This window comes from Vulpes lagopus, chromosome 2, assembly GCF_018345385.1.
Source record: "Vulpes lagopus strain Blue_001 chromosome 2, ASM1834538v1, whole genome shotgun sequence".
Classification (NCBI taxonomy): domain Eukaryota; kingdom Metazoa; phylum Chordata; class Mammalia; order Carnivora; family Canidae; genus Vulpes; species Vulpes lagopus.
Window position 1 is genome coordinate 149,759,399 of NC_054825.1, and position 27,059 is coordinate 149,786,457.

A 27,059-nucleotide genomic window follows, 5' to 3' on the forward strand; every position below is an offset into this window, starting at 1 on the left:
ACTAAATATGTACAGTACTTCATTTGACTTTTTTTTGGGGGGGGGAGGGCAGGAATGTAGATCAGCAATGTCCTTATGTTCCATGGGATATAGTAAAGATGCAGCATTCCTAATAAAATCCTGGAGTGACTCAGAATGAGATCTGTACCTCTTCTAGACTGAATTGGTCAGCAGGGATGGAGGAGGGGAGAGTAAGAAATGGTGGGAAAGGAAATAGTGTAGTTCAGAAATGACACTCTTCCTTCCCTGTAAGCTCTCCATCATGCTTAGGAATCACACCCTGGCAGCCTTTCAGCCAGAGGTGGGAACTGCAGTCTAGTTGCTCTCTTCCCTCTCTGGAGCCATCAGTTGTGTGTATCTCAGCCTCTGACTCAGGGCAGCCAACTCAGCAGGCAAAACCCTGCTGCCAGCTCAAGTCCAGTTCTCATTCACTAGAGAAATATTCAGTGAGTACCCACTCTGTCCCAGGACAGGGAGTAAAGGAATTAACACTTGCAGGCATTGTGCAAGGGAAGATGTCACATAAAGCAATTTGCCCAGTGCCAGAGATACAGCAAACCCTTAAGAAATGATGGCTCTGCAATACAGAACCTTATCCAAGCAATTTCCAAATGGCCATTGGTAGTCTCCTACATGGAAGCCAGGAAGCTGAAGCCCAGTAAAAAGTTATAGAGAGTGAGGGGCAGAGCTAGGTTTGTCAGTCTTGAAGCCCCAAGTCCTTGTAAACTAAAATAATACCACATGTTCTCTGAATTTGTACAAAGTACACTGCAGGTGTATAAAGTGCAAGCACCTTGTGATCAATGTCAGATAAGCACAGGTGACTGTGGAGGAGGCAAAAATCATTTCCTACTATACATCCCATGCAGTAGCTTGGCTGTTTCAGCTGAACTTCAAAGAAGGAGTATAGAATTGATAAGCCAAGAAAGTCATTACAGATGGAAGGAATAAGGAGCGTCAGAAAGGCACAAAAGGCATAGATCCTGTGTATCTGCTCACACCAAGCAAGAGTACAAAATAGGAATATGCACAGTCTCATACAGCAACATCAGCAGAACACAACGGACTCTGGGATGGAACATCTTAGGTGCAACCCTACAGGAGAACTGTTGTTTGTGTCAGTCTGAGGAATCCACCAGCAAACCTTTACAAACTTGCAAAGAACTATGATCAGATTCCTACTTCTGTAAAATGTATATAGAGAGAAACAAGCTTTAACCCCCAAAGGCAGACAAGTTGAACTAACAGCACCAGGGATAGTATGCCTAGCTATTCACACACACACACACACACACACACACACACACACACACAACCACATGGGAGATGGCAAGAGTCCAGTTATGGAGAAATGCACTGGAAAAAGTCAGTGTTTGCCAACTTAAAGAGGGGAAATAAATGTGTCAGATGGAAAATTTCCATTTTACCTTCCTAAGCGAATAGTACAAATAGTGGAATGTTATCAGTGCTTAATACCCTCATAAAACGTTTAAGTTGATCTTTCTACTAATTTTGCCACAAGTGCAGTCAGCCTAGACTCTCCTGCTTCCACAGCAGTGATGCAATTTTTAAAAAGTATTTACACTCATTACATTCATAGCATCATACCTATTTTCCTTTCTCAGATTGAAACTGTGAATCAGAGTCTAAAATGTATCACTCAATATGCAACTGACCAATACTGAAGTATTTTACTCCATGCAATGCCTCATCTATTTTAATTGGTAAAATTTTTCTTCCTATCTTATACAGACCCGATTGAGATGCATCTTGTGTTCTACAACGGTGACAGGATATTTCTTGACATACTATTAATGTGTATCCACAGAGTTTACCAAAATAACAAAAAATAAGTTCAAAGACATACACAATATTCCTACTTTTTTTTTTTACCACTTAACATCCATACTGGCTACTTCTATATGCCACCTAAAATAAAATTAATTACCTCATCATAATGCTACCTATCCATTAAGTTCCCTTCTCTCAGTGCCTTCTCATTGGTAGAATTTACAGTTCATCAGCCTTTCATGGTCTAGCAATACAGCTGAGCACTAGTAAGTACTTAATGCTAAGTGAGTGGATGAATTAATGAAGAAGTGAAAGAACATTTTTTCCCACTTTGAGAGTTGGTGAATGGCACTAACGACTGTCTCTGCACATCTATGTAATCATTCCAATACTCCAAAAGGGTCTAAACACCTGTCACTCTCTTTCTGTGCCCCAAGGCTCATCGTTGTAAACCGGAAGTTCTTCCTTCTTGGGGAAGAAAACTGTCTCAGCAATGCTTACCATCAGGAGGGTGAGCCTCCTCCTCCTTTGCTGCCCCAATGATCCTCCCCCATATGACACCCCAGTCCTCCCTCGTGCCACACCACACCAGGTCATCTGCATCACACCCTGAACAACAGGAAAACATATGTACTAAATTATGGGGAGAAAAAAAGAGGGAAAATATGGACCAAGGGCACAGGAAGGAAGATGAATTTCTTCAAAATAAGAGGAAGCTGGGGTGCCTGAGTGGCTCAGTTGGTTGAACATCAGACTCTTGATTTCAGGTCAGGTCATGATCTTGGGGTCCTGAGATCGAGCCCCATGCTCAGTGAGGAGTCTGCTTGCCCCTCCCTCACATACATAACATATGTGAGCTCTCCCTCAAATACATAAGTAAAAATCTTTTTAAAAAATAAATAATAAAAAACAAGAGAAAGTAAAGGAGGCAAGACAGCATTAGGACAGCTTCAGAATAAGCAAGAACAATGAGTAAGTTGTGGACAGAATTAAGCTCTGAAAAAAAAAAAGTGATCCAGTGGCTCTTCAGACTCCTTCCCACTCACCTAAAGTTCTAAACAGACCTGCCTGCAAGGGGGTTTGAATGTACTTGGAGATTGTCTACAAATTCTTAGGCTCCGTGATGCTGAAGTACTCAGGCGGTTTTCAGATCCATAAACATTTCTATCCCCCTTTTGACCCTGTAGAGAATGGAGGAGTACCATTTTATTGTCCATCAGACAAATGACCAACAGTCCCCAAAGGAGACCTGCCCTAGGTAAAGCACTGACTCCCTTCAGGCTGGAATGGTGTTCCAAGTTCACTGTCTGCATTACTTCCCTTAATTCCCACGACATCCCAATGAGGTGACAAGTTCTATTTTATAAACGAGGAAACAAAGGCAGAGAAAAGTAGGTTATCTTTCCAGCGTTACCCAGCTCCTGGGGAAATGGTCAGGCTTCAAAGAGAAACATTTCCCGCATTAACCATTATTCTACTCTTCTTTCCATGCAGGGAGCCCTGCTTCCACCAGATACCTATTTGTTTATTCACTCAAGCAGGATAGTACATTGGAAGGAGGGTGACTCTAAAATCAGAAAACCAAGAAATCCTAACTCTGCCACTTTCTGGAAGACCTCTGGCTGGTTCCTGAACCACTGAGGACCTCAGGGCTGCTACCTGAGTTATTGCAAGGATTGACTAGGAATTGCAAAACTGGCCGGCACATATGCACAACCAGGGGCTTCCTCTGGCCAGAGAGATTGGTTCACTGATGGGCATATGACCCAATTTGGACCAATATAATGTAAAGAGGAGAGCTCTGGCTACAGGGACTAGTTTGATGATGGGTAGAGGAACCATTTTGGTCCAATGAGATGTTCTCATAAGAGGAAAGTTTTGGTAGCTTTTAAAAATGGCTTCTCCTCTCTCTAAAGAGCCTCTTCTGTGTGTTATGAAGAGACAGAGATGAAGCCGTCTTCCTCTCAGCCTGTCAAGGAAGGTGTAACTTTGTGGAGAGCAAGGTGGAGAAGGCAGCAGAAAACAGGCCCAGAGTCCTAACGGAACCACACGTGATCGCCATCCAATCTCTGGACCATTTCATTTGCGGGAGCCAGTAGATCTCTTTTATTTTTTTTTTAAACAAATAGCTGACAACAACTTATAGAAGTACCTAAGGCATTCAGCATACCATGGAGGGTACAAAGAAAAGCAATACTTAAAAACTTAAAGGGGCTCACCATCCAATATACTCAGTTTCTGTGACATCATTTTAGCCTGGTTACTTTAAAAAAAAAAAGTTATGGTTCACGTTCTTTTTGAGATCCTCCTATCATCTGATCAGTATTAGATTAAACAAGAGAGAAAAAAAAAATAAACAAGAGACATTTTGCTTCTGCAGTAATTACACAATGCCCCCTCTCAGACCAGCTGGTCAACCTTTGGGGGGGTCAGATACAGTAGCTTATCCATTTGGTTATCAGACAACTGTCCTGAAAATCCAGGCCATTTATACATGTTCTCAGTTACTGGTTAACAAATATAGCCCTGGAACACAGCACCTAAGAGAAGTATATGCATTCCCAAATTCCTACTGAAAGTGGAATTTATCTCACTCCTGGATAAAACAGAGTCAAGATTTTCTGACTGACATTCAGAAATAAAAAAAAAAAAAGATTTGTACAGAAGTCACTGCTCAGGCCCACTCACTTCTGTTATTAATCCTACCTGAGAAAATCTCAGTTCAGCCTGGACACCGCCTCCCCCATCCCCATGCTTTTCTGTCTTCTGTCTTGTAACCAAAAGTCATTTAAAACTCAGCTATAGATACCATTTGGGGCTACTGGCGTAAGCAGCAGGAGCAGAGAGTCCTTAGATTCTAGATTGAATTTAGGGACCAGCAGTCAGACAGTCTGAGCTCAATAATAATGATGCTATCTCAGCTGGCTGCCTAGGTCAGAAATGTTCTTCCTGCCACTGCTTTCATTTTCCCTCCAGCAAGAAGTGGACATGAAGGAGAAAATGTGAGTGGCAAGTTATAAGCCATAAGCTTAAGACACAGCTTAGTTATGGCAATCAGAAAAGCTCACATTTATTAGGGATTTATTGTGTGCCAGCGGCTGAGGCAAGGTACTTGAGATTCTTGATCTCATTCAATCCTTACAGATATCTATCTAATAAGTGATAGAAGTAGGACTAGAACCTAGCTATGGCTCCAGGGCACATGCTCTCAGCCACAACACTCTATTGCCCCGACAGAGTACTGCTTATTGGAAGACATTTTGATCAGATATGTGATTAAAACTATTAGATGTAAAATTTATGAATAAAATTTATTGTATAAATGGTATATGTCATAACCAGTTGCAGGACACCACCAAGTGATACTACACTACTATGGTTCCTCAAACCTACCTTGAATACTCTTCAAAGTCCCCAAACCTCTGTATGTGCTCTTCTGTCCATATGGAATGATCCTTATTGTCTACTTCTCCTCCTCTGTGAGGCTGTTACAGAGAGAATAATGTCCTCCTTCCCCCTACAAATGCCCATATCCTCATCCCTGGAATCTGTGAATATGTTAAGTGGCTAAAGGTAATTAAGGTGCGGATGGAATTAAAGCTGGTAAAAAAAAAAAAATGACCTTAAAATAGAAAGATGATTCTGGGGGCACCTGAGTGGCTCAGTGGTTGAGTGCCTTTGGCTTAGGCTGTGATCCTGGGGTCCTGGGATCAAGTCCCGCATCAGGCTCTCTGCAGGGAGCCTGCTTCTCCCTCTGCCTATGTCTCTGCCTGTCTCTGAATCTCATGAATGAATGAATAAATGAATGAATGAACGAACGAACAAATAAATAAATAAATAAATAAATAAATAAATAAATAAAAAGAGAGAGAGAGAGAAATTACTCTGGATTATCCAAGTAGGTCCAATGGAATCAATCACAAGAGCCCTTAAAAGTGGAAGAGGGTGGCAGAAGAAGAGCTTCAGAGAAAGTGATTTGGCAACCACGGTAGGGCCAGAGAGGTGCCAGGTTACTGGCTTTGAGGATGGAGGATGGGGCCAGGAGCCAGAGAACACAGGAAAACACTAGAAGTTGAAAAACACAATGAAATAGAATCTTCCCTAGAACCTCCAAAAAGGAAGCAGTCCTGCTCACACTGGACCTTAGTCTTAGTGAGACCCATGTCAGACTTCTATCTTACAGAACTGTGAGATGTGAATTGGGTTATTTAAGCCACTATATTGAGGGCAGTTTTTCACACACCTTCCAAACTCATATTTCTCAACCTCAAAGCCAGGTGCACATACCCTAGGTCCCCAGGGAATATGGCCCTCGCTAGTATCAAACACGAATTACACTACTGGGGAGCCAGGTCTACATGTTCCAGGCCTTCCCCCAATTCCCTCAGGAGCATTGCCAATGAGCACTGAGATTCATCCAAAGTCACAACTCTGCCTCTGCCCACCTTCTGCTGGGAGGAGGGGCAATGTCAAGTGAAATGGCCAAAAGGCCAGGAAATGGAAGGAAGCAGTGGGCAGGAGAAGGAAATTAGAGAACAGCAGGAAGATGCAGGAAAGAAGGTGGTAAAGGGGTTGATAGGAGAGGAGGAAAAGAAAACAAAAGATAAGGAAGGACAATGAGGCCAGAAAAGAGGAGAAAGGAGGGAGCAGCGGGGCTGGAGGAAGACCCGGAGACTGGTGGTGGGAGAGAAACACCTGACCACCTTGCCCTCCGCCATCCTGTCTTCCTGAGTTCCTGTCCACTCAGAGGCTCTAGTTCTGGAGCCTCATCCCCCTACTGGCTTCTCATGCTGGCTGCCTTCTACCTGGCGGCCCTCTTCACACACCTGGCCAGGCTTCCCCCCTGAGATTCTGATTTAGCGGCCTGGATAAGATCTGGTCTTTGGGACTTTCTCAAACTTCCCAGTGACTATAATGAGTAGCCAGGGTAAAGAACCTCTGTCAGATAGCCCTCTCTGCCCTCTTTAGCTCACCTGGAATGGACCCTTCCACAAATCAGAACCCTTGTTTGTGTCCTGCACTTGGTCCTCATCCTAAAGCTGGAGATGCCACATCGAGCTGCTTTAAGGACCCAGACCCTGGAGCCAAACTGCTGGGATTTAGTACTGACTCTGCACTAATTGGCCAAGTAACCCTGGGGGAGTTACTCTCTGTGGCTGTCTCTCCATCTGCAGAACAGGAATGACCACAGCTTTGAAGACTCAATGAGTTAATATTTGGGAAGCCCTTAAAATAGTGTCTGCCACATTCAGTGTATGAAATAAGCATTTGTTAAAACCAGCCTGCTTCATCTCTGAATTGTTACTCTATCTTGCCATGCTCTTTAACCTTTTGTGTATAGGACCTCTGCCCCCTCCACTGACAACTGGGCTCTCCTCTGATGCCCACTACACCAAAGCCACTGCACTCTATGTAAGAGACACTTGATAAAGTCTGGTAAGTGAGCAAAATTAAGTCAGAAAATAATCTTTAAAACATAATCTGTTCATCAAAATCAAGAACTGGCTATGAATTAATAATTTTTATTTAAGAACAGCCATTTAGGGGCACCTGGGTGGCTCAGTCAGTTAAGCATCTGACTCTTGGTTTTCACCCAGGTCATGATCTCAAGGTCATGAGATGGAGCTCTGCGCTGGTGGCTCTGAGCTCAGCGAGAGGTCTGCTTGGGATTCTCTCTCTCTCCCTAACTCCTACTCCCAGCTTGTGCATGTTCATTCTCTCTCTCAAAAAAAAAAAAAAAAAAAGAATGGTCATATTAAGAATTCTCACTTACCCCTGGAGCTCCTCCCTGATGAGCAATGCCCTCAGGAGGAAAGGCACACTGGACACAGGAGTCTGTAGGGAGAGCAGAAGTGAAATGTGAGGCAAGAGGAGGAGTCCTGAAGTGGGCCCTGAAACAGGAGCAATTCTAGTTCTCTAGCAGGTTCAGAAGGATGGAAAAGAAGCCTAAGAAAGAACGGGGATGGAGGTGCTGGAGAAATACCCAGGTCAGGGGAATGAAAGGCCACAGAAAGCAAACTTGGCTACTTATGATCATGCCTATGGTGGGCCCCGCCTAGATTTTCTATTTGGAGGGCTGATTTGCATACACACTCGTATACATTTTAACTCTGAAAGTAGACCTTCCATATGTGTTTTATTTACTCTCATTTATTTTATATCTTTACCAGTTGGCCTATTTTTTTCTTCTTCACATTACCATCAGGAGACCTTCATTGCAACCAGCCACTCAGCTTGGGGATGGTGGAGCAAGGCTGCAAAAGACACTTGAGATAAGATGTAAAACTTTGTATTAGGGTACAATAACATTTACTAGGCACAAATTTGGCAGCCAAAAGATTTCTCTCAAAGGTATGAAAAAATGCCTGTGCTCTATTTTCAAAGAAACCAAATAAGACATGGTCCCTGAATCACTGTCTGAATGCAAACAGCATTTGGCTTTGATCTGAGTTGTTGAAAACTATGACCAATTTATCCCACGGATGCCAAACCATCAGAGAATGTTTTTAAGTCTGGATTTCCATATCGGGATTCAGCTACACACTTTTTTCTCTTCATTTCACATTACACAGGGCCAATCCAAAATAGTACTTCCAACAATGGATGTAGTTGGGATGATGATTTCATATCTAAGAGCAGAAAAGCTCCTAGTAGGAAGGAGCAGAGAAGCTCTTCTCCTATAGACGCACTCCTGTGACCTGGGAAAAAATATAGAATCACAATTGAACAGTAAATGGGATCACTGGATGCACAACTTCCCCTCTGCTATATTAATGATGACTTCATAGGCAGGCTCAGTCAATTTCTGATAAATGGCTGATAAGGAAAATCTCTAAAACTCTTTTTTCTAGTGTATGTGCCCCAACAAATCTGCCCTGGGCCATGCCTGCTGTCAGCCTTCTTCCTGTCTTCCCCCTTGTCCAAGATGAGTTACTGGTGATTATCTGAACTGTATTTGTAAATTTAAACCCCATATATGCTCATGTGGGGGGAGGGGAGTGGATCCAGCCCCATAGGAAACTGCATCAGCTGCCTTGCAAGCATGTGGAGCATACCAAGAATGTCCTGTAATGAGTCAATAACCCAGGATTACTTGCCCCTAGGTCGCAGTGGATTTTTTTTTTTTTTTTGGACTCTATAGGGACTTGATCAGCACATGAAGTCTCCAAAGTACTTTTCATTCTGCCAATACCCTTATGAAATAAGTAAATGGGGGTAGTGATGCTAATATTTATATAACTTCTCTACGTTTTAGGGACTCCAAATCACCTAAAGATACGCCCTTATCCAAAATCACTGTCTGAAGCTAGAGATCTGGCTCATTCAGTATTCTGGGTATATCTTTAGCTTTCTATACCCACAAGGTTTAGAGGATTTAGACAGCTTCTAAGCAGGGAGTCTTCAAGAAGTGCCATATCCGAAAGCTGGAATTATCTTTACAGGAGTTCTGAATTCCAAAGTGTTTGTGAACAGAAATGTCTACCTGCTATAATCCCACGTCTTTTATTTTAGGTACCTTATTCTGAGAAGAGGTCCTTAAGCTCATCAGACCCCCAAAGAGGTCCAGAGCAAAACAAAATTTCCTGGCCCCACAACTCTCTGTGCCACCCCCCTTATTCTGGAGCTGTATGTCCACTCCTTGACCTACCCCGGATTCACCCCAAACCTAACTGAGGGACTCCAACCCTGACTATGATACGTGCTCCCCCTTCCCTCCCTACACCAAGCCTCAGGGACCTGACACTCCTGCATCTGGCCTATCAACCACCTCTGCTCTTTGGAGTCATGTCTCCCGCTTTCTATGATATTATAATTTCCTGTTGGCTTTCGTTTTTCCAAAGTCTGCTAGCAATGGCTGGCTGATGGAATAGGGCAGATGGCTAGATCACAGATGATAGAAATTTAGTTTTAGGATGTTTTAATTTTCAGAGTGAGACCATTTTAATTTAACAGCCAGAAAAAATAGAAAAGATTTTTTTTAAAGTTCTCTATTGTTCCTCCTCCAAATTTCTCCTGGTTGCTTCTCATCCTCCTCTTCCTCCTTCCACCTGAACGTGCTATTCCCACCATCCTTCTTGAGCACCTCTGGGAGGGCCCCACTCTCGCTCAGACATGGCACAGAGGAACATAAGGAACATAAGGAACATAAGGCCGCCTTGGAGCTGGACGGCCTCTCCTAGCTGCAGCCCAGCAGTTCAGTTTACTCACCAGTAGGAAGAGCCAACAGTTCCTATGTGCTTACCGAGGCCACGCACTTTATCTGCATTAATACATTTAATCCCCACAACAGCCCTGTGAGGGGAGCCATGTTACCCCGATGTAATGCACACACACAACACACTGAGGCACAGAAAGATTACATTCTTTGCTCCCCTACTTGTCCTAGTCTTCTGGCTTCAGAGTCTACTCTGTCAGCACTCTGTTCTGTTGTCTCTCAAGGGAAAGAAAAAATCCTCTAAAATGAAAGTCACACACCTGTCGAGCAGTACTCTTCTGCTAATTATAGAGATAACATGGGTGGGGAAAAGCCTGGCACATCGCCATCATTACCATCTTCCTCTAAAGATCATTACTCTGACCTTCAACCATATAAACCTTCTAACTCTGGCCAAACTCATCTGCCTACAGAGTCCACAGGGCTGTCAGGTGGAATAAGTCAGCAACTCAACTGTCCTTCACTGCAGGCCACTGTCACCCTCTCAGTTTTTCTGTCTACTGAACCCCTCCTCTACCCTATTCACCTTCACCATCCTGCCTCCCAAAGCTTCTGGCATTGGTCCATGGTTCAGTCTCTGTAACCACTTGAGTCTCTGTAACCTCAGTTCTCCTCACTGGTCTCCCTGCCTCTACTGTGGCCCTCCACAAATGTAACATACATACTACTTCAAATACAAATGGTCCTGGTCGTGACTCCTTAATCTTGAGCCTCCTGCTCTCACTCTGGCAGTGACCCCTGCCCAAGAGTCCGTTCTTCACTCAAAACACGCTAGTTCCTGTAAGCATCCCCAAACTCGCCTTCAGCTTTACTTCTGCCTGTGATGCTGTCTCTGGACCAGTATCCAGCCTTCAGATCAAGTTTCAAAGCCAGCTTCTCCTGCAGCCTTTCCCAGACTCCCTCTCCTTTGCATTTTGCACTCTGTGTGTACATGCTAAGAGTGCGAGGTGGCAGGAGGTGGAAAGGAGTCTGTGCACACGGTCCTTCCCATCTCTGATCTGTAATGTCTTACACAAGCTTGGAAATCAATATTTGTTAAAAACATGAATTTATAAATAGGGAAAACTAAAGCCCGTAAAGGTTAATTGACACAACTTGCAGATGTTAGCAGAGTGACAGTATTACTAATGTAGTAAGCCAGATTGCCCAAGTTTAAGCCAACTTCCTATCATTTATTAGCTGGTGTGACCTGGAAAAAATTAACCACTGTGTGCCTCAATTTTCTTATCATATCAGTAAAATGAGAATGATACTCATCCATAGAATGGCCATGAGGATTAAGTGAGTTAAGATATAGGAAATGTTTGGAATGGTACCCAGCAAATGGTGAGCACTCAACGGTTAGCTGCTGCTATTGTTGCTATAAATGGCAGAGCCAGAATTAGAACTGAGGACCTTTGGCTCCCAGTCCAGGGTTCTTCATGCAGGCTCCATCTTCTAGCACTGGGTCCCTACTCTTGGTTCAACATCCCTGCTCCATGCAAAAGAAACACACGCACAAGCCTGTGTACACACACACACACACACACACACACACACACACAAAAACATACATTCAAGTCAACAGACAGGTAAACATTGCTTTTCCATTTAAGGTCATCTACAACTTTAATGAAACTACAAAATCTTTAGTTGGAGAGGAGAGGGGAGGGGAGGGGAGGAGAGAAAGGGAATCCTCTGTCATTCACAGTGCAGGACAGCCTCTTATATCTAAGAAAGACATGAGCCCTTGGGGTCCTTTGTAGCATCTCTAGCTCCAAGATAATCCTACTAGCAATTTCTGAAATGCCATCATTACAGGTTTACAATGTCACATGGATAAGATAATTGATTCTGGGTTTAGGCAGAACTGGGTTCAGAATGCAGCCCTCTCACTGCCAGCTCTGGGACAGCAGGCAAGTTCCTGATCATCCATCCCTGAGCCTCTGCTCTTCCTCCTGCACTGGGCTATAGCAGCATCCATGAACTGACCTGTGCAAGGCAATTAGCCCAGTGCCCAGCATCCTTGTGTTGGCTGTGGGTACTAGTCCTTTGGGCTAAGTAGCATTCCCCTCCTCTCATTCCAAGTTAGGTAAAATCCTCCTGAGAGTGCTTCTCAATGGGGAGCTAAGTTTCATGTGACTTTGTTTATCAGGATCCAGAAGGCTGGAATTCCCCAGGGATTAGGTGCTGCTGGCATGAAAGTGGGAAGCCCCCAAAAGCCATCCACCAAAGTACAGCTTGTGCTTCCACTCTTTTCCATTCCTTTATACACCCACTCATGAAAGTGTCTTTTCTTTCAGATACTGCTTCCACCAAAGAAATCAAAGAGTCTAATTTTGGTTCTCACTTGATTTAGGAAGTAGCCTTTCTTACACTTACCATCATGTGTCCCAGATGCATTTTCCTGGTGGAGGAAACAAATCCTATCCAACCATATTGTCCCCTCTCGTGCACTCTTCAGACTGAACCAGCAGAGTGTTGAGAGGACAAGTGATTAGGACTGTCTCCTGGATGTATGGCTGGAAGCTGAATGGTTTATCAGAAGATACTGGTGCTGTTCTGTCAGTTTCTCCTCACTTGAGTCAACATTCCAGAACTCTACCATGTATGTAATGACACTTTTATTTTGTATATTTTTTTATTGGAGTTCAATTTGCCACGTATAGTATAATACCCAGTGCTCATCCCGTAATGACACTTTTTTTAAAGATTTTATTTATTCATGAGAGACAGAGAGAGAGAGAAAGAGGGCAGGGGCAGAGGGAGAAGCAGGCTCCATGCAGTGAGCCTGACCTGGGACTCGATCCCAGGCCTTCAGAATCACTCCCTGAGCTTAAGGCTGTGCTAAGCCGCTGAGCCACCCGGGCTTCCCACACACACACACCCCCACCCCCGCCCCGTAATGACACTTTTCTGATGCAAATTCCCCATTCCCAAATGTGTCAGAGAATACAGTTTTATCTTTAAATGAAATGAAGACCTTTAAACAGCTTCTAACGCTTCCAAAACAGAACTAAGTCCTAACTTCCCCCTCCACCCCTCAACAACAGAGCTGTCTTTGAAATCTATGTGGTGGAACCATAACTTATATATAAGCAGCATTCAACCAAATACAAGTTCTATCATTTTCTGCACCAAGGCTGCTGATGTGTTTCCTCAAAGGAGAACTCTTTTCATGAGAGAGACTCTTATAGAAGACAGAAACTTAGAATACTATACTTTGTGTGGCTATGTCCTCATGAACTTTGCCATGAAATATGGTGGGTGGGGCAACAGGAGGAAAAAGTGTGATGAAGGCTGGTCAGTAGGTGGCGACCTTTCCCCAGCATTGGTCCTGACCCTAGCTCAGAGGCACAGGGACATGTTCCTCCTGGTCTAGGCTCCAGAACGCTGACTTTGTTTCATGTTACCTCTTGGGAAACTGTTGTCCCAAAATACTACGATACCCTAACATGTGTAAGGAAACCAGAAAAGGCATTATCCATCCCATTTTAAAAGAAAATACATTATCACCTGGAATGACCACAATGTAAATTTTTTTACAAAAGGTATTCCCCTTTATTAAGCATATACTACACCTCCATCTGCTCCCCCCATGCCACTGTCATTCCATCCCCACCAAAAAAGATTTCCCCGGCTTTTTCTGGGTTTGGAAGAGAGGGGAGGAGTCCCACAAACTGAACTCTAAGGGATAGTTATTAAATTCATCTACCCTTGCAAATCTAGTGATTGCTCATATGATCGTCAGTATGTCTGTCACAGATTCTCCCAGAAACTCCACAACTTGTATTTACTTTTAAAATCCACCTTCATTTTCTGTGGATCTTAGCTGCATTGACTTTATTGTAGGTCAAGAGATATTTTAGCAATTCCTACTACTTAGCCAGAAACAGAGAAGCATATTCAAGTTACTTAATGTAGACGGAAGATGAAGGTCCGTGTGCAGGGCACTCCATGTTGCAGACAAAGAGAGTGTGCATGCACCACGGTAGGTCCCATACAAGAGTGCTCGCCGAGGCCAGTGTGGGTAGGGAGGCTCCAGAGAGAACACTAGACTAAGAGTCTTGAGGCACAGCTGAGGTTTGGACTGTTCCAGAAGAGAAAGAGCAGTCCTTCTGGGGGGAGAAGCAAGGGAAGAGAAAGTAAGAGGCCTGGGGGACAAGATGATAAAGAGATCCCATCAGTGAAGGTGCATTAAGTATAACAGCAGAGGCAGGAGTGAGCAAGGGGAGGTCAAGGGTGAGGAGTGAAATGGCCTTGTTGGAGGGAACAATTCATGTTGAGAAGCAGTGGGGAAGAAAGTCCGCAAAGCAGGCTGGGGTTACAGCTGGCGGTTCTTAACTGCTGAAACAAGGAATGACCCTGGGCAAGTATCTATCTCCAAGGCTGCACTATATTGTAATAACAGTGATGAGGATTTGCATGCAGCTGCCTTAGGACAGTTTAACAATAAAGGCTTTGGTGTCAGAAAGTTCGTGGCTTGAGTCCCTGCTCTCTGGTTTACTATCGATCTGACCCTAGATATGTTTTGTTAAGTTCTCCAAACATCAGTTTTTTCATCGGTAAAATGAGTTTTAATTATCATCAACTTTCATAAGGCTGTTACAAAATTTAAATCTGATAATGAACACAAAACCCAGAGACAACCCCTAACTAGGGAATGTGACTGTGAACTGGTACATCCTTGGCTTTCCCTTCTCAGTACTTCCCAAATTTGTCTGAAGATAAGAATGGCCTTGGATACTTGTTAGTAATACAGACTATCCACCTGTCGCAATGGAATTATTGTCCCCTTGGAACCGTAATTCAACAGATTTGGGGTGGAGCCCAGATTCTGTGTTTTTAAAAGTATGCTGGGTGATTCTTATCATCAAGGAAGTATGGGAGCACTGGCAGTATTTCTGAAAACAGTGGTTCCTAAACTTTATCCTGCATCAGAATTTCTGGGTGCCAGTGAAAATACAGATTGCTGGTCCCCACTTCCAGAGTTTCTGACTCAGTGGGTCTGGGGAAAGTCCTGAGAACAAGCATTTCTAAGCAGTTCCTAGGTGACGCTGACACTGCTGTGGAGGGAGTGAGGGGGATGGCTCTTTGAAAATGGCTGCTCAAAGTCTAGGGACCTGGTGGATCAGAATCCCTTGCTGGGCTGGCTGACCCAGATCCTTCCAGAAGGCCCAAACTGGCCTACAATTCCATACTTGTAACAAGTATTCTAGGTATTCCTGATGAATACTGAGTTTTTAAGAACTCTGCTCTAGGTACAGCTTTAGAACATGACCATGTTCATGTGTATGTACACATTTATGTGCATGCATACACACGCATACCTCAATTTTAGATAACATAATTTCAGAAACATTAAAATGTGAAAATAATGTAAATCTCAAAGTAAAGAAAATATGGCTGGCTAATAAAAAAAAATAATAATACGTTCAGTGCCTTTAACCGCTAGGTAAATCTCAAAATAGATCCTTATATTACTTTTAGGTATCAGTTTTTAAACCAGAAATCTGGCCCAAATCAAGTTCTCTTGTGTTTAGCTGTGAGTGAAGCCTCTCTCTCCAAAATAGCACAGCCTTTCTTCAGCCAGATAGTGGCTGCTCACTGAAATCTGGACAGCTTTAAAAAAAACTGATGTTAGGGTGCCTGGGTGGCTCAGTCAGTTAGGTGTCTGCCTTCAGCTCAGGTCATGATCTCAGGCTCCTGGGATCAAGCCCTGCATGGGCTCCCTGCTCAGCAAGGAGCCTGCTTCTCCCACTCCTTCTGCTTCTTCCCCTGCTTGTGTGTGCACACCCTCTCTGTTAAATAAATAAAATCTTAAAAAAAAAAAAAGAATTGATGCCTACTCTAAAGAGTCTGATTTAATCAGTAAGCGGTGCAGCCCCCAGTCACATCTCTCCAAGCACTACCACATGTAGCTGTGTTTCAGAATCACCCCTTTGAAGGCATTTGTAATTCGGTGTATGTTTAGGAAGCAGATATCCTTTAAAAATATCAATCTGGGGACGCCTGGGTGACTCAGTCAGTTGAGCGTCCAACTCTTGATTTAGGCTCAGGTCATGATCTCAGAGTCATGAGATTAAGCCACATATGGGGCTCCACACTAGGCATGGAGTCTGTTTAAGGTTCTCTCTCTCCCTCTCCCTTTGCTCCTCCCCCTGTACTTACACACTCATTCTCTCTCTCTCTCTCTCTCTCTCAAAAAAAAAAAAAATCTGAGGAATACATGAAAATTCCTACAAAATAATAATAGCAAACAATGCCTACGTAAATATAAAACATTTTAGATTATCTATTGCTGAGGATTATCCCATGCTTTTATAGGATACATGTTTTCATCAGTCATAGATTCTAAATGCATCTTTTAAAAATCAACAGGTGTTACTTAAGTCCTACTATGTGAAACATTCATGAAGTCCTGGGTTTACTTATCCACTGTTCATTTTGTCTGGGACTAAGGAATTCAAAGCATGATGAATAAATAGCACACGTAAAGAAGTCCTTGGTAAACTGTAAACTGTCATGAGGATGGAAGTTATTAGAACAACCCCCATTCCAGACTCACTTGTTCTTTGTATGATTTATGATAAATAATATTAATATAGTACTTCTACATGGTGAAACCTCTGCAAAGACATACTTAGAGAAACCTGAACATGCTTATAAGTGAGAAAGTTAAGCAGGAAAAACTATAGAAACTGAGGAATATCAAAATAAATGAGCTCCGCAGCTAGAGAAGGGAGGCAAAGAAGAACACTCTTTAAAAAACTGCTTTAAAATTCATGCTTTAAATGAGCAAATATGTTGATATTGTCAGGCCAGGTACTCACTGTGAGAGAAGGAAGATAGACCAAAGGATACAATGAGGGAAAATAAGAAAGGCCCTCTAGTGTTTGACTGGATTTATAAGTATCAGTATGAATCTTTCCAATTAAAAAAAAAAATTTTATTCATGAAAGAGAGAGAGGCAGAGACACAAGCAGAGGAAGAACCAAACTTCCTGCGGGAAGCCCAATGTGGGACTCGATCCCAGGATCCTGGGATCATGCCCTGAGCCAAAGGCAGACGCTCAACAGTTGAGCCACCCAGGTGTCCCAAACCTTTGCATTTTTAAAAATACATGCCTCCTAGCTCTGTCCCTTGGAAGCACCTAGAATCAATAACATTTTACCAATGGTTTTAGTTTTAGTTTCTAAATACATTCCCCACTAAAAAGAAGCAGGGTCCTTGGGTAAATGGCTAATTCTAGGGCTAGGGCAGGGAAAGTACTGAGTAAGCTACAAGCATCTTGTGGAAGAAAGTAAATCTTCAGAAACTGACGAGGACATGACAAGGAATACAGTAGCAGCTTGAAGGGCTCCCACTAGCCAACTGTGGGCAGTTTGGGCATCACAACAATAATAGGTTAGAAGGTGTTGGACAGAAAAAGAATCCAGATGTCCACTGGAATAAAGAAAGATATAAATAGTAAGTAAATGGGGAAGAGAAAGCTCTTTCTTACAGTGGAATACTAATAAACATAGGAGAAATGTCGGTTTTTAAAAAAATCACGATCTGTAGGGCACCTGGGTGGCTCAGTCGTTGAGCATCTGACTCCTGGTTTCAGCTCAGGTCATGATCTCAGGGTTGTGAGACTGAGCCCCACTTCAGGCTCTGGGCTGAGTGAGGAGTCTGCTTAAGGTCTCTCTCTCTCTCTCTCTCTCTCTCAATCTCTCTCTGCCCCTCCCCTCACTTGTGTGTGTGCTCTCTAAATACATACATACATATAACTCAAATCATACATATAAATAACTCAAATCACAGATGTGCAACCTACATAGTAATGACATATTTAGATGGCAATTTTCAGTGGATTCTGAACTACTCAGTGAGAGTCTGTTGGTGAACAGACTATTCACAGAGTCTCAGTGTCTCTCCACAGAGTACTTGCTGATTACAAAGGGGCTAAATTCCTGTAAGTGGGGAAATCTGGCAGATACATGCTTCCCTCGACAATCAAAGTGATATGTGCCTCCCAATGTAACGCACAGGCAACACAATGCTTACACAGTACTACTGCTGCCAACAATGCATAACCTGAGTCTAGCCATGAGGAACCAATCAGGCAAACTAAAAATAAGGGGTATTCAATAAAAAAAGTTGGCCTGTGCTCTTCAAAAATGTCAATGTCATCAAAGACATAAGGAACTGTTCCAGATTACAGGAGACTAAATATACATGGTGACCAAATACGATGAGTGATCCAACTGGATTCTGGGTCAGAAAAGAACTGCAAAACTGAATATAAACTGTGTATTATATATAAGTATTGCATTAATCCTCAATTTGATCAATGACTGTGGTTATTAAAAGAATGTCACTGTACTGCAGGGATACATATGGAAGTATTAGGGATCATGATGTCTGCAACTTACTCTGGAATGGTTCAGAAATGGAGGGGAGGGGCTCAGCTGGTTGGGTGAAGAGAACTCCAATATGGAGAAATGCCTTATAAATGGTAAATCTGAGTGAAGGTATATGAGGTTTCATCATTCTATCTGTACAACCTTCCTGAAGATGTAAAAATTTTCAAAATGAAAATTTTAAAAATTGGAAATGATGTTCTATAACTGAATATACAATACATTTTGGTAAAATTCAAACGCAAGCAACTCTTAATAATGCTATGTTATCAGAATATTTTGATCCAAATTATTGTATTGAAATGTACTTAACCAATAATATGATGAATAAATTAGTGTTAAAGAAAGATTTAGAACCAAATTTTAATCTGGCTACTCATAGGTCCCAGATCAGTTTTGCTTAATCCACAGGACTGGGCCTTACAGGGTTTTGTGTGTGTGTGTGTGTGTGTGTGTGTGTGTGTGTGTGGTTTATTTTGTTTTTTTTTCAAGCACTGAAGCAGTTGCTCACTAATAAACATAAGAACTATGATTTTTTTTTTTTTGCTCCTCTTGAAAAACACTCAGCCTCTCAGTGCACTGAGTCAAGTCACAACCATGTTTTCACCATTCTGAATATCTCCCTGCCAGCTTCACTCACTTCAATTACCTGCCTGACTTCAGAAAGAATTTAAGTTTATGAGCTCTCATTTAGGCAGTAAAGAGGAAAGTGAGAACATCATCTCTGGAAAGGAGTTGAGGAAAGGTGGAACCTAAAAAAGCATCTCTAACTCACCATGCCCAGAACTGAATTACAGATTTCTCCTTGCTCCATCCCCATTTTACTGACAAGCCAAAAACTAAGAATCATCCTTGATGTCTTCCTCTCCATCAAAACATCTATCAAATCTATCCCTAAGTCTATGGATTTTACTTCCTAAATATTCTCAAATCTGGCCGTTTAGCTCCATTTCCAATACCAAAGGCATCATCATCACCAATACTATCACCACCACCAGAACCATCACCACCATCATTACTACTACCATCAACACCACCATCCCTATCACCATCACCACCACCAACACCATGACTGCTATCATTGTTACCAGCACTGCCACTACAACCTCCACCCTATTTTAAGTTCCTACATCTAAACATCTTACATCTAAACAGGCACCATGCCTATGTTTCTTAAGTGGTTCATCCACATTCATTCTGGCCTCTCTTCAATCTGGTCACTACACTGAAGGCAAAGTTACCTTTTTCAAAAAGCAAATTTTGAAGCCTGTCTCCTGTTTAAAAATCCTTCAATGGCTCCCACAGGTCTTGGATAAAGGGGAAACCCACCTAAAAGGGCCTGCAAGGCTCTCCGTGGTCTGGAGCTCAGCCATCGACTCATTTCTTATCTCTCCCCTTCACCCTGTGCTTTTCTATTCCAACCTCCTTATATACTTTAAGCTCCTAAAACTCAGCATAATCTCTTTAAAAATAATTCCTGTGCCTAGAATTGGATTAATCTTAATTATTGGTTTATCACACTATTTAAATTGGCTGATGTATGGCCCTCTTTATTTATGTATTTAAAATATTATAATGAGCTCTATAGAGCTCAGTATCTAGAACATTACCAATAACTTGTGTGCCCCTTTGTGACCCTCCCCATCCCCCACTGCTGGTCCTCCTCTGAATTTTTATTCTCTAAATTTTGGGGTTACTTTTCACTGCCTTTTTGTTTGCTTTATCATATATATTTGTATATCTGAGCAATCCATTGTTTAGGGTTGTTTTGCTTTTAAACTTTGTAAAAAGAGGGATCCCTGGGTGGCGCAGCGGTTTAGCGCCTGCCTTTGGCCCAGGGCGCAATCCTGGAGACCCGGGATCCAATCCCACGTCGGGCTCCCGGTGCATGGAGCCTGCTTCTCCCTCTGCCTGTGTCTCTGCCTCTCTCTCTCTCTCTCTCTCTCTGTGACTATCATAAATAAATAAAAATTAAAAAAATATATATATATTATAAACTTTGTAAAAAGGTATCATGCAGAATATAGTCTCCAGAGCCTGTTTGTTTTTCACCCACCATTATGTTACCAATATTCACCCATGCAGTTGTGGGTAGCAGGGTGACTTGCTGTTCGCTATTGCCGTACAATATTCATTATGTGAATGTCCTCTGCCTGCATTGCTCTTTGTCTTCTTGGACTAGTTAATTCTTATTTATCCTTCAGCTTTCAGCTCAGGTGTCACTTCATCAAATGTTTCCTAACCTTCACAACCAGATTGGACCCCTGATTTATTACAGGCCTTCAAAGCACCCTGTATGTCTCCTCTGTCGCCAATACTGCAGTAATGATTTCACACAAGGGTTGTCTGATTTCATCTATCCTCCCACCCACTTGGCTGTAAGCTCCTCAGGAACAGGCACTATGCCTATGTTTGATTGCTATCAAATCCCCAGCTCCTAGGACATCATAAGGACTCAATAAAAGCTATTGCTTGAATGAATGTATGAATCATGAACATAAGTACTCATCTCTACTAAAGAGTATATCCAACTAAACATTACAGAGATAAATAAATGTAAAACTACCCTCTCTTCCTGACTTTCACATATTTTTAATGCCATTACCATTCTTTCATTTATCTAGCTTAAAGATTTTGACATTAGATCTGACTCTGGTCTTTCCCTAAATCCTTACATTTGATTGTTTGCCCATTTCTGCTCCTTCTGTGTTGAAAAGGATTCCCACCCCAATATATCATTTCAACCTGATGCGACTTCCACCTGTTCTATTTTCAATTCCCTAAACTGTACCTGATAATTTCCTATCGCCTTATCTTTGCTTATGCTATTCCTTGTTCTCAGAGACTCCTTCATTTCTGGGCATTTAATTTCTACCCAATGGCCACTGCAAATGCTGTATCTCCCCAAAATATTTCCCTGACTTCCCAGATGGAATGATCTCTTCTGTCTCTAGCCATTATTACCCACTACCTTACACAGTGCTTGTCTGTGTCCAATCAGAAGTTCTTGGTGTACTTGGTGTACATGGGCTTCATACTCAAATCTGATTTCAAATCCTTTCTATTGCATGACCTTAAGACATTACCTATACAGGAGGAATCACATCCAATTCTTGGAAATGTTGGTCACATTGAAGTAGACAAATACCTGGAAAATACTAGATAGGAAGCCCCTTTCCACTTACCCTGTGTTTTCCTGGTGTAACACTTTTGGCTCCAGCCCCTACCTCTTACTCACTTCTTCCTTGGGAAAGAATGATTTAGCAGATTAGAGAATTTAGGAGTAAAAAGTGAACATCCTAGCTTAACTCCCTTCCCCTCTACTCCTCCTTCCACCTCCTCCACTTTCTCTCTCCATCTCTCCATCAGAACCCTCCTCTGTACTGTCCAACCTTCATCAGCTCTCATCTGCTTGTCTGCAGGACTCCCACATTCTGCTCTGCCCCTTGGCACCTAGAGAGACAACCTCCACCCTCGGGGTGGCTAGGACTAGTGAGCAAAGCTCTAACTCGGGGCTGGGTTGTTGGCAACCTTTATGGCCACACCTCTCTGGCCAGTTCTCTCATCAGTTTATCAGTGACAAAGCTCTGACCTCCATCTGTTTGCTTTCCCTGCCTCATTTCTCAACTGGTACTGAACTCAGGTGGGGAAGAAAAGGACTTATTTATTGACTTCTTAAAACCACAACCATGAAGTAATATGACCCTTATATTTAAATGAACACACCAGAACTTTCACACCCAAATAAGGGATGCTTTTCAAACTAGTCCCCAGAGGAAGTGACACATATTCCAATATATTCCAATAAGGCAACTCTGGGTTAACATCTTTTAGATGTTCCATTAGAGCCTGTGGATTTTATATGAATATCTTCACTGATCTCAAGTCACGTCTGAAAAGGGTATATTTGAGCCTTGAATATAGCAAAAAGCCATTTGGAACCAAGGTTAGTGAATAACTGGGCATTTAGGATCAACAATGGAAAGGAATTTTAAAGTGAGAGGTATGTATCTCTCACAACTGGTAAGGTGTCATAAAAATTCTTGCATGGCCGCAATTCCAAAATAGCACCCAGCAACCAAAAGTGACCACTGTGAAAAACAACACTCATCCACCTACATTAGAAGGGGTGTATTAGTATTTATATCACTTCACAGTGATGTTAACAGCATCAGACACTGATTTTTTCTAACGGATATGGAGGCATGACCCTCAAACTTGTTTTCTGTGTTGTCTGAGACAACTCATTTAACTTCTTTCAACCTCATATTTTCATTAGTAAAAGAGGATTAATAACAACACCCACCACAGACACCTGACAGGATTATTTTGAGAACTGTATGCTAGAACATGTGACAAAGCTCTTTGTCGACTACAGAGGCAATACAAATGTTAGTTGTATCATGGTAATTATTATTATTTTTTTTTTAAATTTATTTATTTATTTATGATAGTCACAGAGAGAGAGAGAGGCAGAGACACAGGTGGAGGAAGAAGCAGGCTCCATGTACCGGGAGCCCGATGTGGGATTCGATCCCGGGTCTCCAGGATCGCGCCCTGGGCCAAAGGCAGGCGCCAAACCGCTGCGCCACCCAGGGATCCCCATGGTAATTATTATAATGATTAATATTCTTCCTTGGAGGTTTCAGACTTTTCTCCCTCCTTTCACATATAAGTTTGGCAGCAGATTTGGATTCTGAAAGATCTTCTCATAAAGAGACTGAGGTCAATCTGAACACATATTCCAGGACTCACACGAATTGCTAAAGGAAAATGCAAGGAAGTAGGAAGCTTGCCAATGACTCAGTAAGTCCCATTTTCTGTAAATCTCTTGATTTGTTTCACCCCATTTTCTGTAAGTCACTTGATTTGTTTTAGCTTTGGGTGATTTATTACAAGCTTTAAAAAAAAAGATTGACTTTGCTCATTTTCTCTTACCTTGCTCTGAAGGTGAAAAGATATCCCCTACAACCTTAAATAACACTGAACAGCAACTGGCATTTATTGAGAACTTACTGTGTGTGCCAGATAGTATGGTAAATGCTTTCATCCTTGACAGCAGCCCGATGTTATACATCCTATGTTTGTGTCCCTTTCACAGATGAGACTGTGGCATCAGTGAAAAAGTAAATAAAGTGTGCCACCACCCAGCAGGTAAATCCTTTCACTGGGCTGGTGAGGTTGCAAAGCCCATCTTCCTCAGTGCACTCTGCCCTCTGGCTACATAGGTCTGGGGCTTCCAAACAGCAAACCCAATCACATTTTTTTCTCCTTTTTGTTTTACTTTTGAGGCCAGAATAGGACCTATCCTGGGGCTGCTTGTGTGTTCTTGATAAGTGAAGGATAGAGAACCCCCTAATATGGTGACCTGAACTCTGAGAAATGTGCTAGGGAACAACACCTGGGCAAACATGAAAGAAAGAAAGGTTTCAGCAACAACATACAGTTCATCTTTAAATCAGCACTCACAACGGACATTCTGTGCCTACTAGGAATTTTTACCAAACCCAAATCCCACCAAGCTCATCCATACTTCACCTTCTGGTTGCTCTCCATTCCCTGACACTGATCCCTTTCCTGGAAAACACGTGTTTCTGCAACCACCTCCAGGACAAAGGATGCTTCTCCTGCCTTTTCTAATCTTCATCTACATTGAAACGAGACAAAGCACACTGGAGATTCAGATTCACCTACTCTTGGCACCAGAAACAACTCCTGTATTTTTTTTTTTTAGATAACTACCATGTTTTTTTTTTTTTATTCAACTATAGAAGTAATCCTATCCTGTTCAAGGGATTAAACTTGAGAAATAAAAGAAAAAGAAAGAAAGAAAGAAAGAAAGAAAGAAAGAAAGAAAGAAAGAAAGAAAGAAAAAAAGAAAGAAAGATAGATATGTGCTGGGTGTGAGGGCTAAATGTCCATTATATGTCCATGAAGTCTGACAGAGCACCTAGCACTTAGAGGTGCTCAATAAATGTAGATGATGAGTCGATTTTTTTAAAGACCCAGGAACATTCCCTGCCAATGATGTCCACTGCTGCTATGCATCCAGCAATCAGAATCCTATCCTGTTCAAGGGATTAAACTTGAGAAATAAAAGAAAAAGAAAGAAAGAAAGAAAGAAAGAAAGAAAGAAAGAAAGAAAGAAAGAAAGAAAGAAAGAAAGAAGAAAGAAAGAAAAGAAAGAAAGAAAAGAAAGAAAGAAAGAAAGAAAGATAGATAGATAGATAGATAGATAGATAGATAGATAGATATGTGCTGGGTGTGAGGGCTAAATGTCCATTATATGTCCATGAAGTCTGACAGAGCACCTAGCACTTAGAGGTGCTCAATAAATGTAGATGATGAGTCGATTTTTTAAAGACCCAGGAACATTCCCTGCCAATGATGTCCACTGCTGCTATGCATCCAGCAATCAGGGCATTGCTCACTGGTCAGAAACACTTAGTGGGCACTTAAAGAATACACAATACTGAAACAGGTACAATGAGGAGGGTCCACGTTCACCATGGACCTTGGGTCCATGTTTGATGAATCATACACAGAAAGATTCAGCAAAGCCTGTTAAGGCCAGCCCACATGCTTCCACAGAAAGCCTTCTGGGGTGGGCTGAATAATGTCCCCCTTTCAAATATATCTGTGTCCTAATTTCTGGAACCTGCAAATATGTTACCCTGGCAAAAGAGGATCTGCAGGTGTGATTAAGTCAGGGATCCTCAGGTGGGGAGATTATCCTAGATCATCCAGGCTGGGCTGATGTAGTCATAATGGTTCCCTTAGAAGAGGAAGGCAGGGGGAAGATAGATTCAGAGCAGAAAGCAATGCAATGATGGAAGCAAAGACTGGACTAATGCACTTTGCAGAAACAGCTGGGGGCCACAAGCCAAGGATACAGACAGCCTCTAGAACCTGAAAAGGGCAAGGCAACGATTCTCCCCTCAGAGCCTCCAAGGAACCATCTCTGCTGGCAGCATGACTTTAGCCCTGTGAAACTGATTTTAGACCTATGGCCTTCAGAACTAGAAGAGTATAAATTTGTGTTGTTTTAAGTCAGTTAAGTGTTTGGTAATTTGTTGCAGCAGCAACAGGAAACTACTACAACTTCTCTGCCACTCAGGTCCACACTGATCTCCCCCACCTCTCTGAATTCAGACTAAGTTTGAATACACAACACAGCATCCAAAAAAGTCCCTAGAACCTGTTTCCTCATCCAAGTGGAAGCCCTTTCGGGCACAGATGTCCCCTGTCCTTGTCTAATTTCTCAGAGGAAGGATGTTGAACTTGGAGCCACCTCAGTGAAAGATACTTGTAGCAGATACTTTTTAAGAGGAATTAAACACATAGCTCAAGAATCCATTATACCAAGATGAGGAAGAGAGCATTCTTTGATCTTACAATTACAGTACATCATTAAAACTGGAGTCTGTTGAACAGATATTTGTATACCAATGTTCACAGCACACCCCAAATGGAATATCATTCAGCCTTTAAAATGGAAGGAAATTCTGAAATTCTGACCCTTGTTACAATAGGAATGGATCTTGAAGACATGATGCTAAGTGAAATAAACCAGTCACAAAAAGACACATACTGTATGAGTTCACTGATATGAGGTCCCTAGAACAGTCAAACTCATAGAGACAGTAAAGAGAACAGAGGTTACCAGGCAGGAGCAGGAAGTGGGGAGTTCTTGTTTACTGAGTACAGAGTTTCAATCTAGGATGATGAAAAAGTTCTGGAGATAGACCGTGGTGATGGTTGCACAACAGTGTGAATGTACCCAATGCCACTTAACTGTACACCTAAAAATGGTTAGAACGGTAATTTTTGTGTTATATACATTTTACAATTTTGAAAAAATGTGAGTCTAGAATTGCAGTGAGGACAAAGAATGAGAGAGATGTGGGAAATATTCTCAGGCTGGAAGCACCTGCAAAAGTGGGAGGTGTTGGGCTCAATGTGGAAAGATGTAGGGGCTGGCATGGGTATGGGAGATCCGTGTCTGTGGGCTGACCTGTGCTCTTACAGTGACAAAGCTTTCCCTCCTCCCCACCAGAGGGCAAAGCAATTCCTTCAACGACAACAAATATGTAATGAGTTCTCCATGCTGACACTGGGGGCACAGCACTAAGCCAGATGTATACCTTAGAGTCACACAAAGGAGACAGACAGAAAACAATCACTTATATAAATGGAGGTCATAATGTGATTCATGTCAAGGAGGTCAAGCGAGGAGGTGGTGCATGAGCTGAGAGTAGGGAATGAGTAAGGTTTATGAAGCAGGGGATGGGGGTGCAGGGAGGGTATCCTAGGCAGGAACAGCGGGTTTCCAGGACCTGAACAGAGCAGCGAGGCTGAGGGAGCAAAGGGAACAAACGGGGTGCTTCTGGAAAGGTGGGCAGGGAACAAATGTCAGGGCCAGGGACCATGTTCAAACTTGTGGTCTCTGTCCTAAGAGCAAAGAGGAATCAGAACAAATAGGAATTATAGTAGTACTAGAGGTGGAAGTGGAGGTAGGAGAAGGTTGGGATGTCACAATTGATCTGGATTCTGGAAAAAAGGCACAAAAGAGATGTGGAGAGACTAAGTAGGAGGCTACTTCAGTGGTCTAAGTGAGGGGCAATAGAAGTGGGGGGGCCTAGAGAAGTGCTGGAGGAGATGAAGACAGT

The 27,059-nt window shown here is 42.5% G+C and overlaps 1 protein-coding gene across 19 annotated transcripts in view; it reads right to left on the minus strand.

Annotated features, from left to right (window-relative positions):
- GLIS3 (GLIS family zinc finger 3) overlaps positions 1–27,059 on the minus strand; it is a 622,522-nt gene that overhangs the window by 449,227 nt on the left and 146,236 nt on the right. For 17 of the 19 annotated variants that reach the window (XM_041729374.1, XM_041729434.1, XM_041729405.1 and 14 more), the window contains one exon: positions 7,565–7,626. The exons of 1 other annotated variant lie outside the window; for it this stretch is intronic. The gene's annotated coding sequence lies outside the window, so the exon portion shown is untranslated. Of the gene's footprint in view, positions 1–7,564; positions 7,627–23,406; positions 23,653–27,059 lie in introns of those variants that run through there. One more of the 19 variants, XM_041729481.1, reaches the window with a different exon arrangement.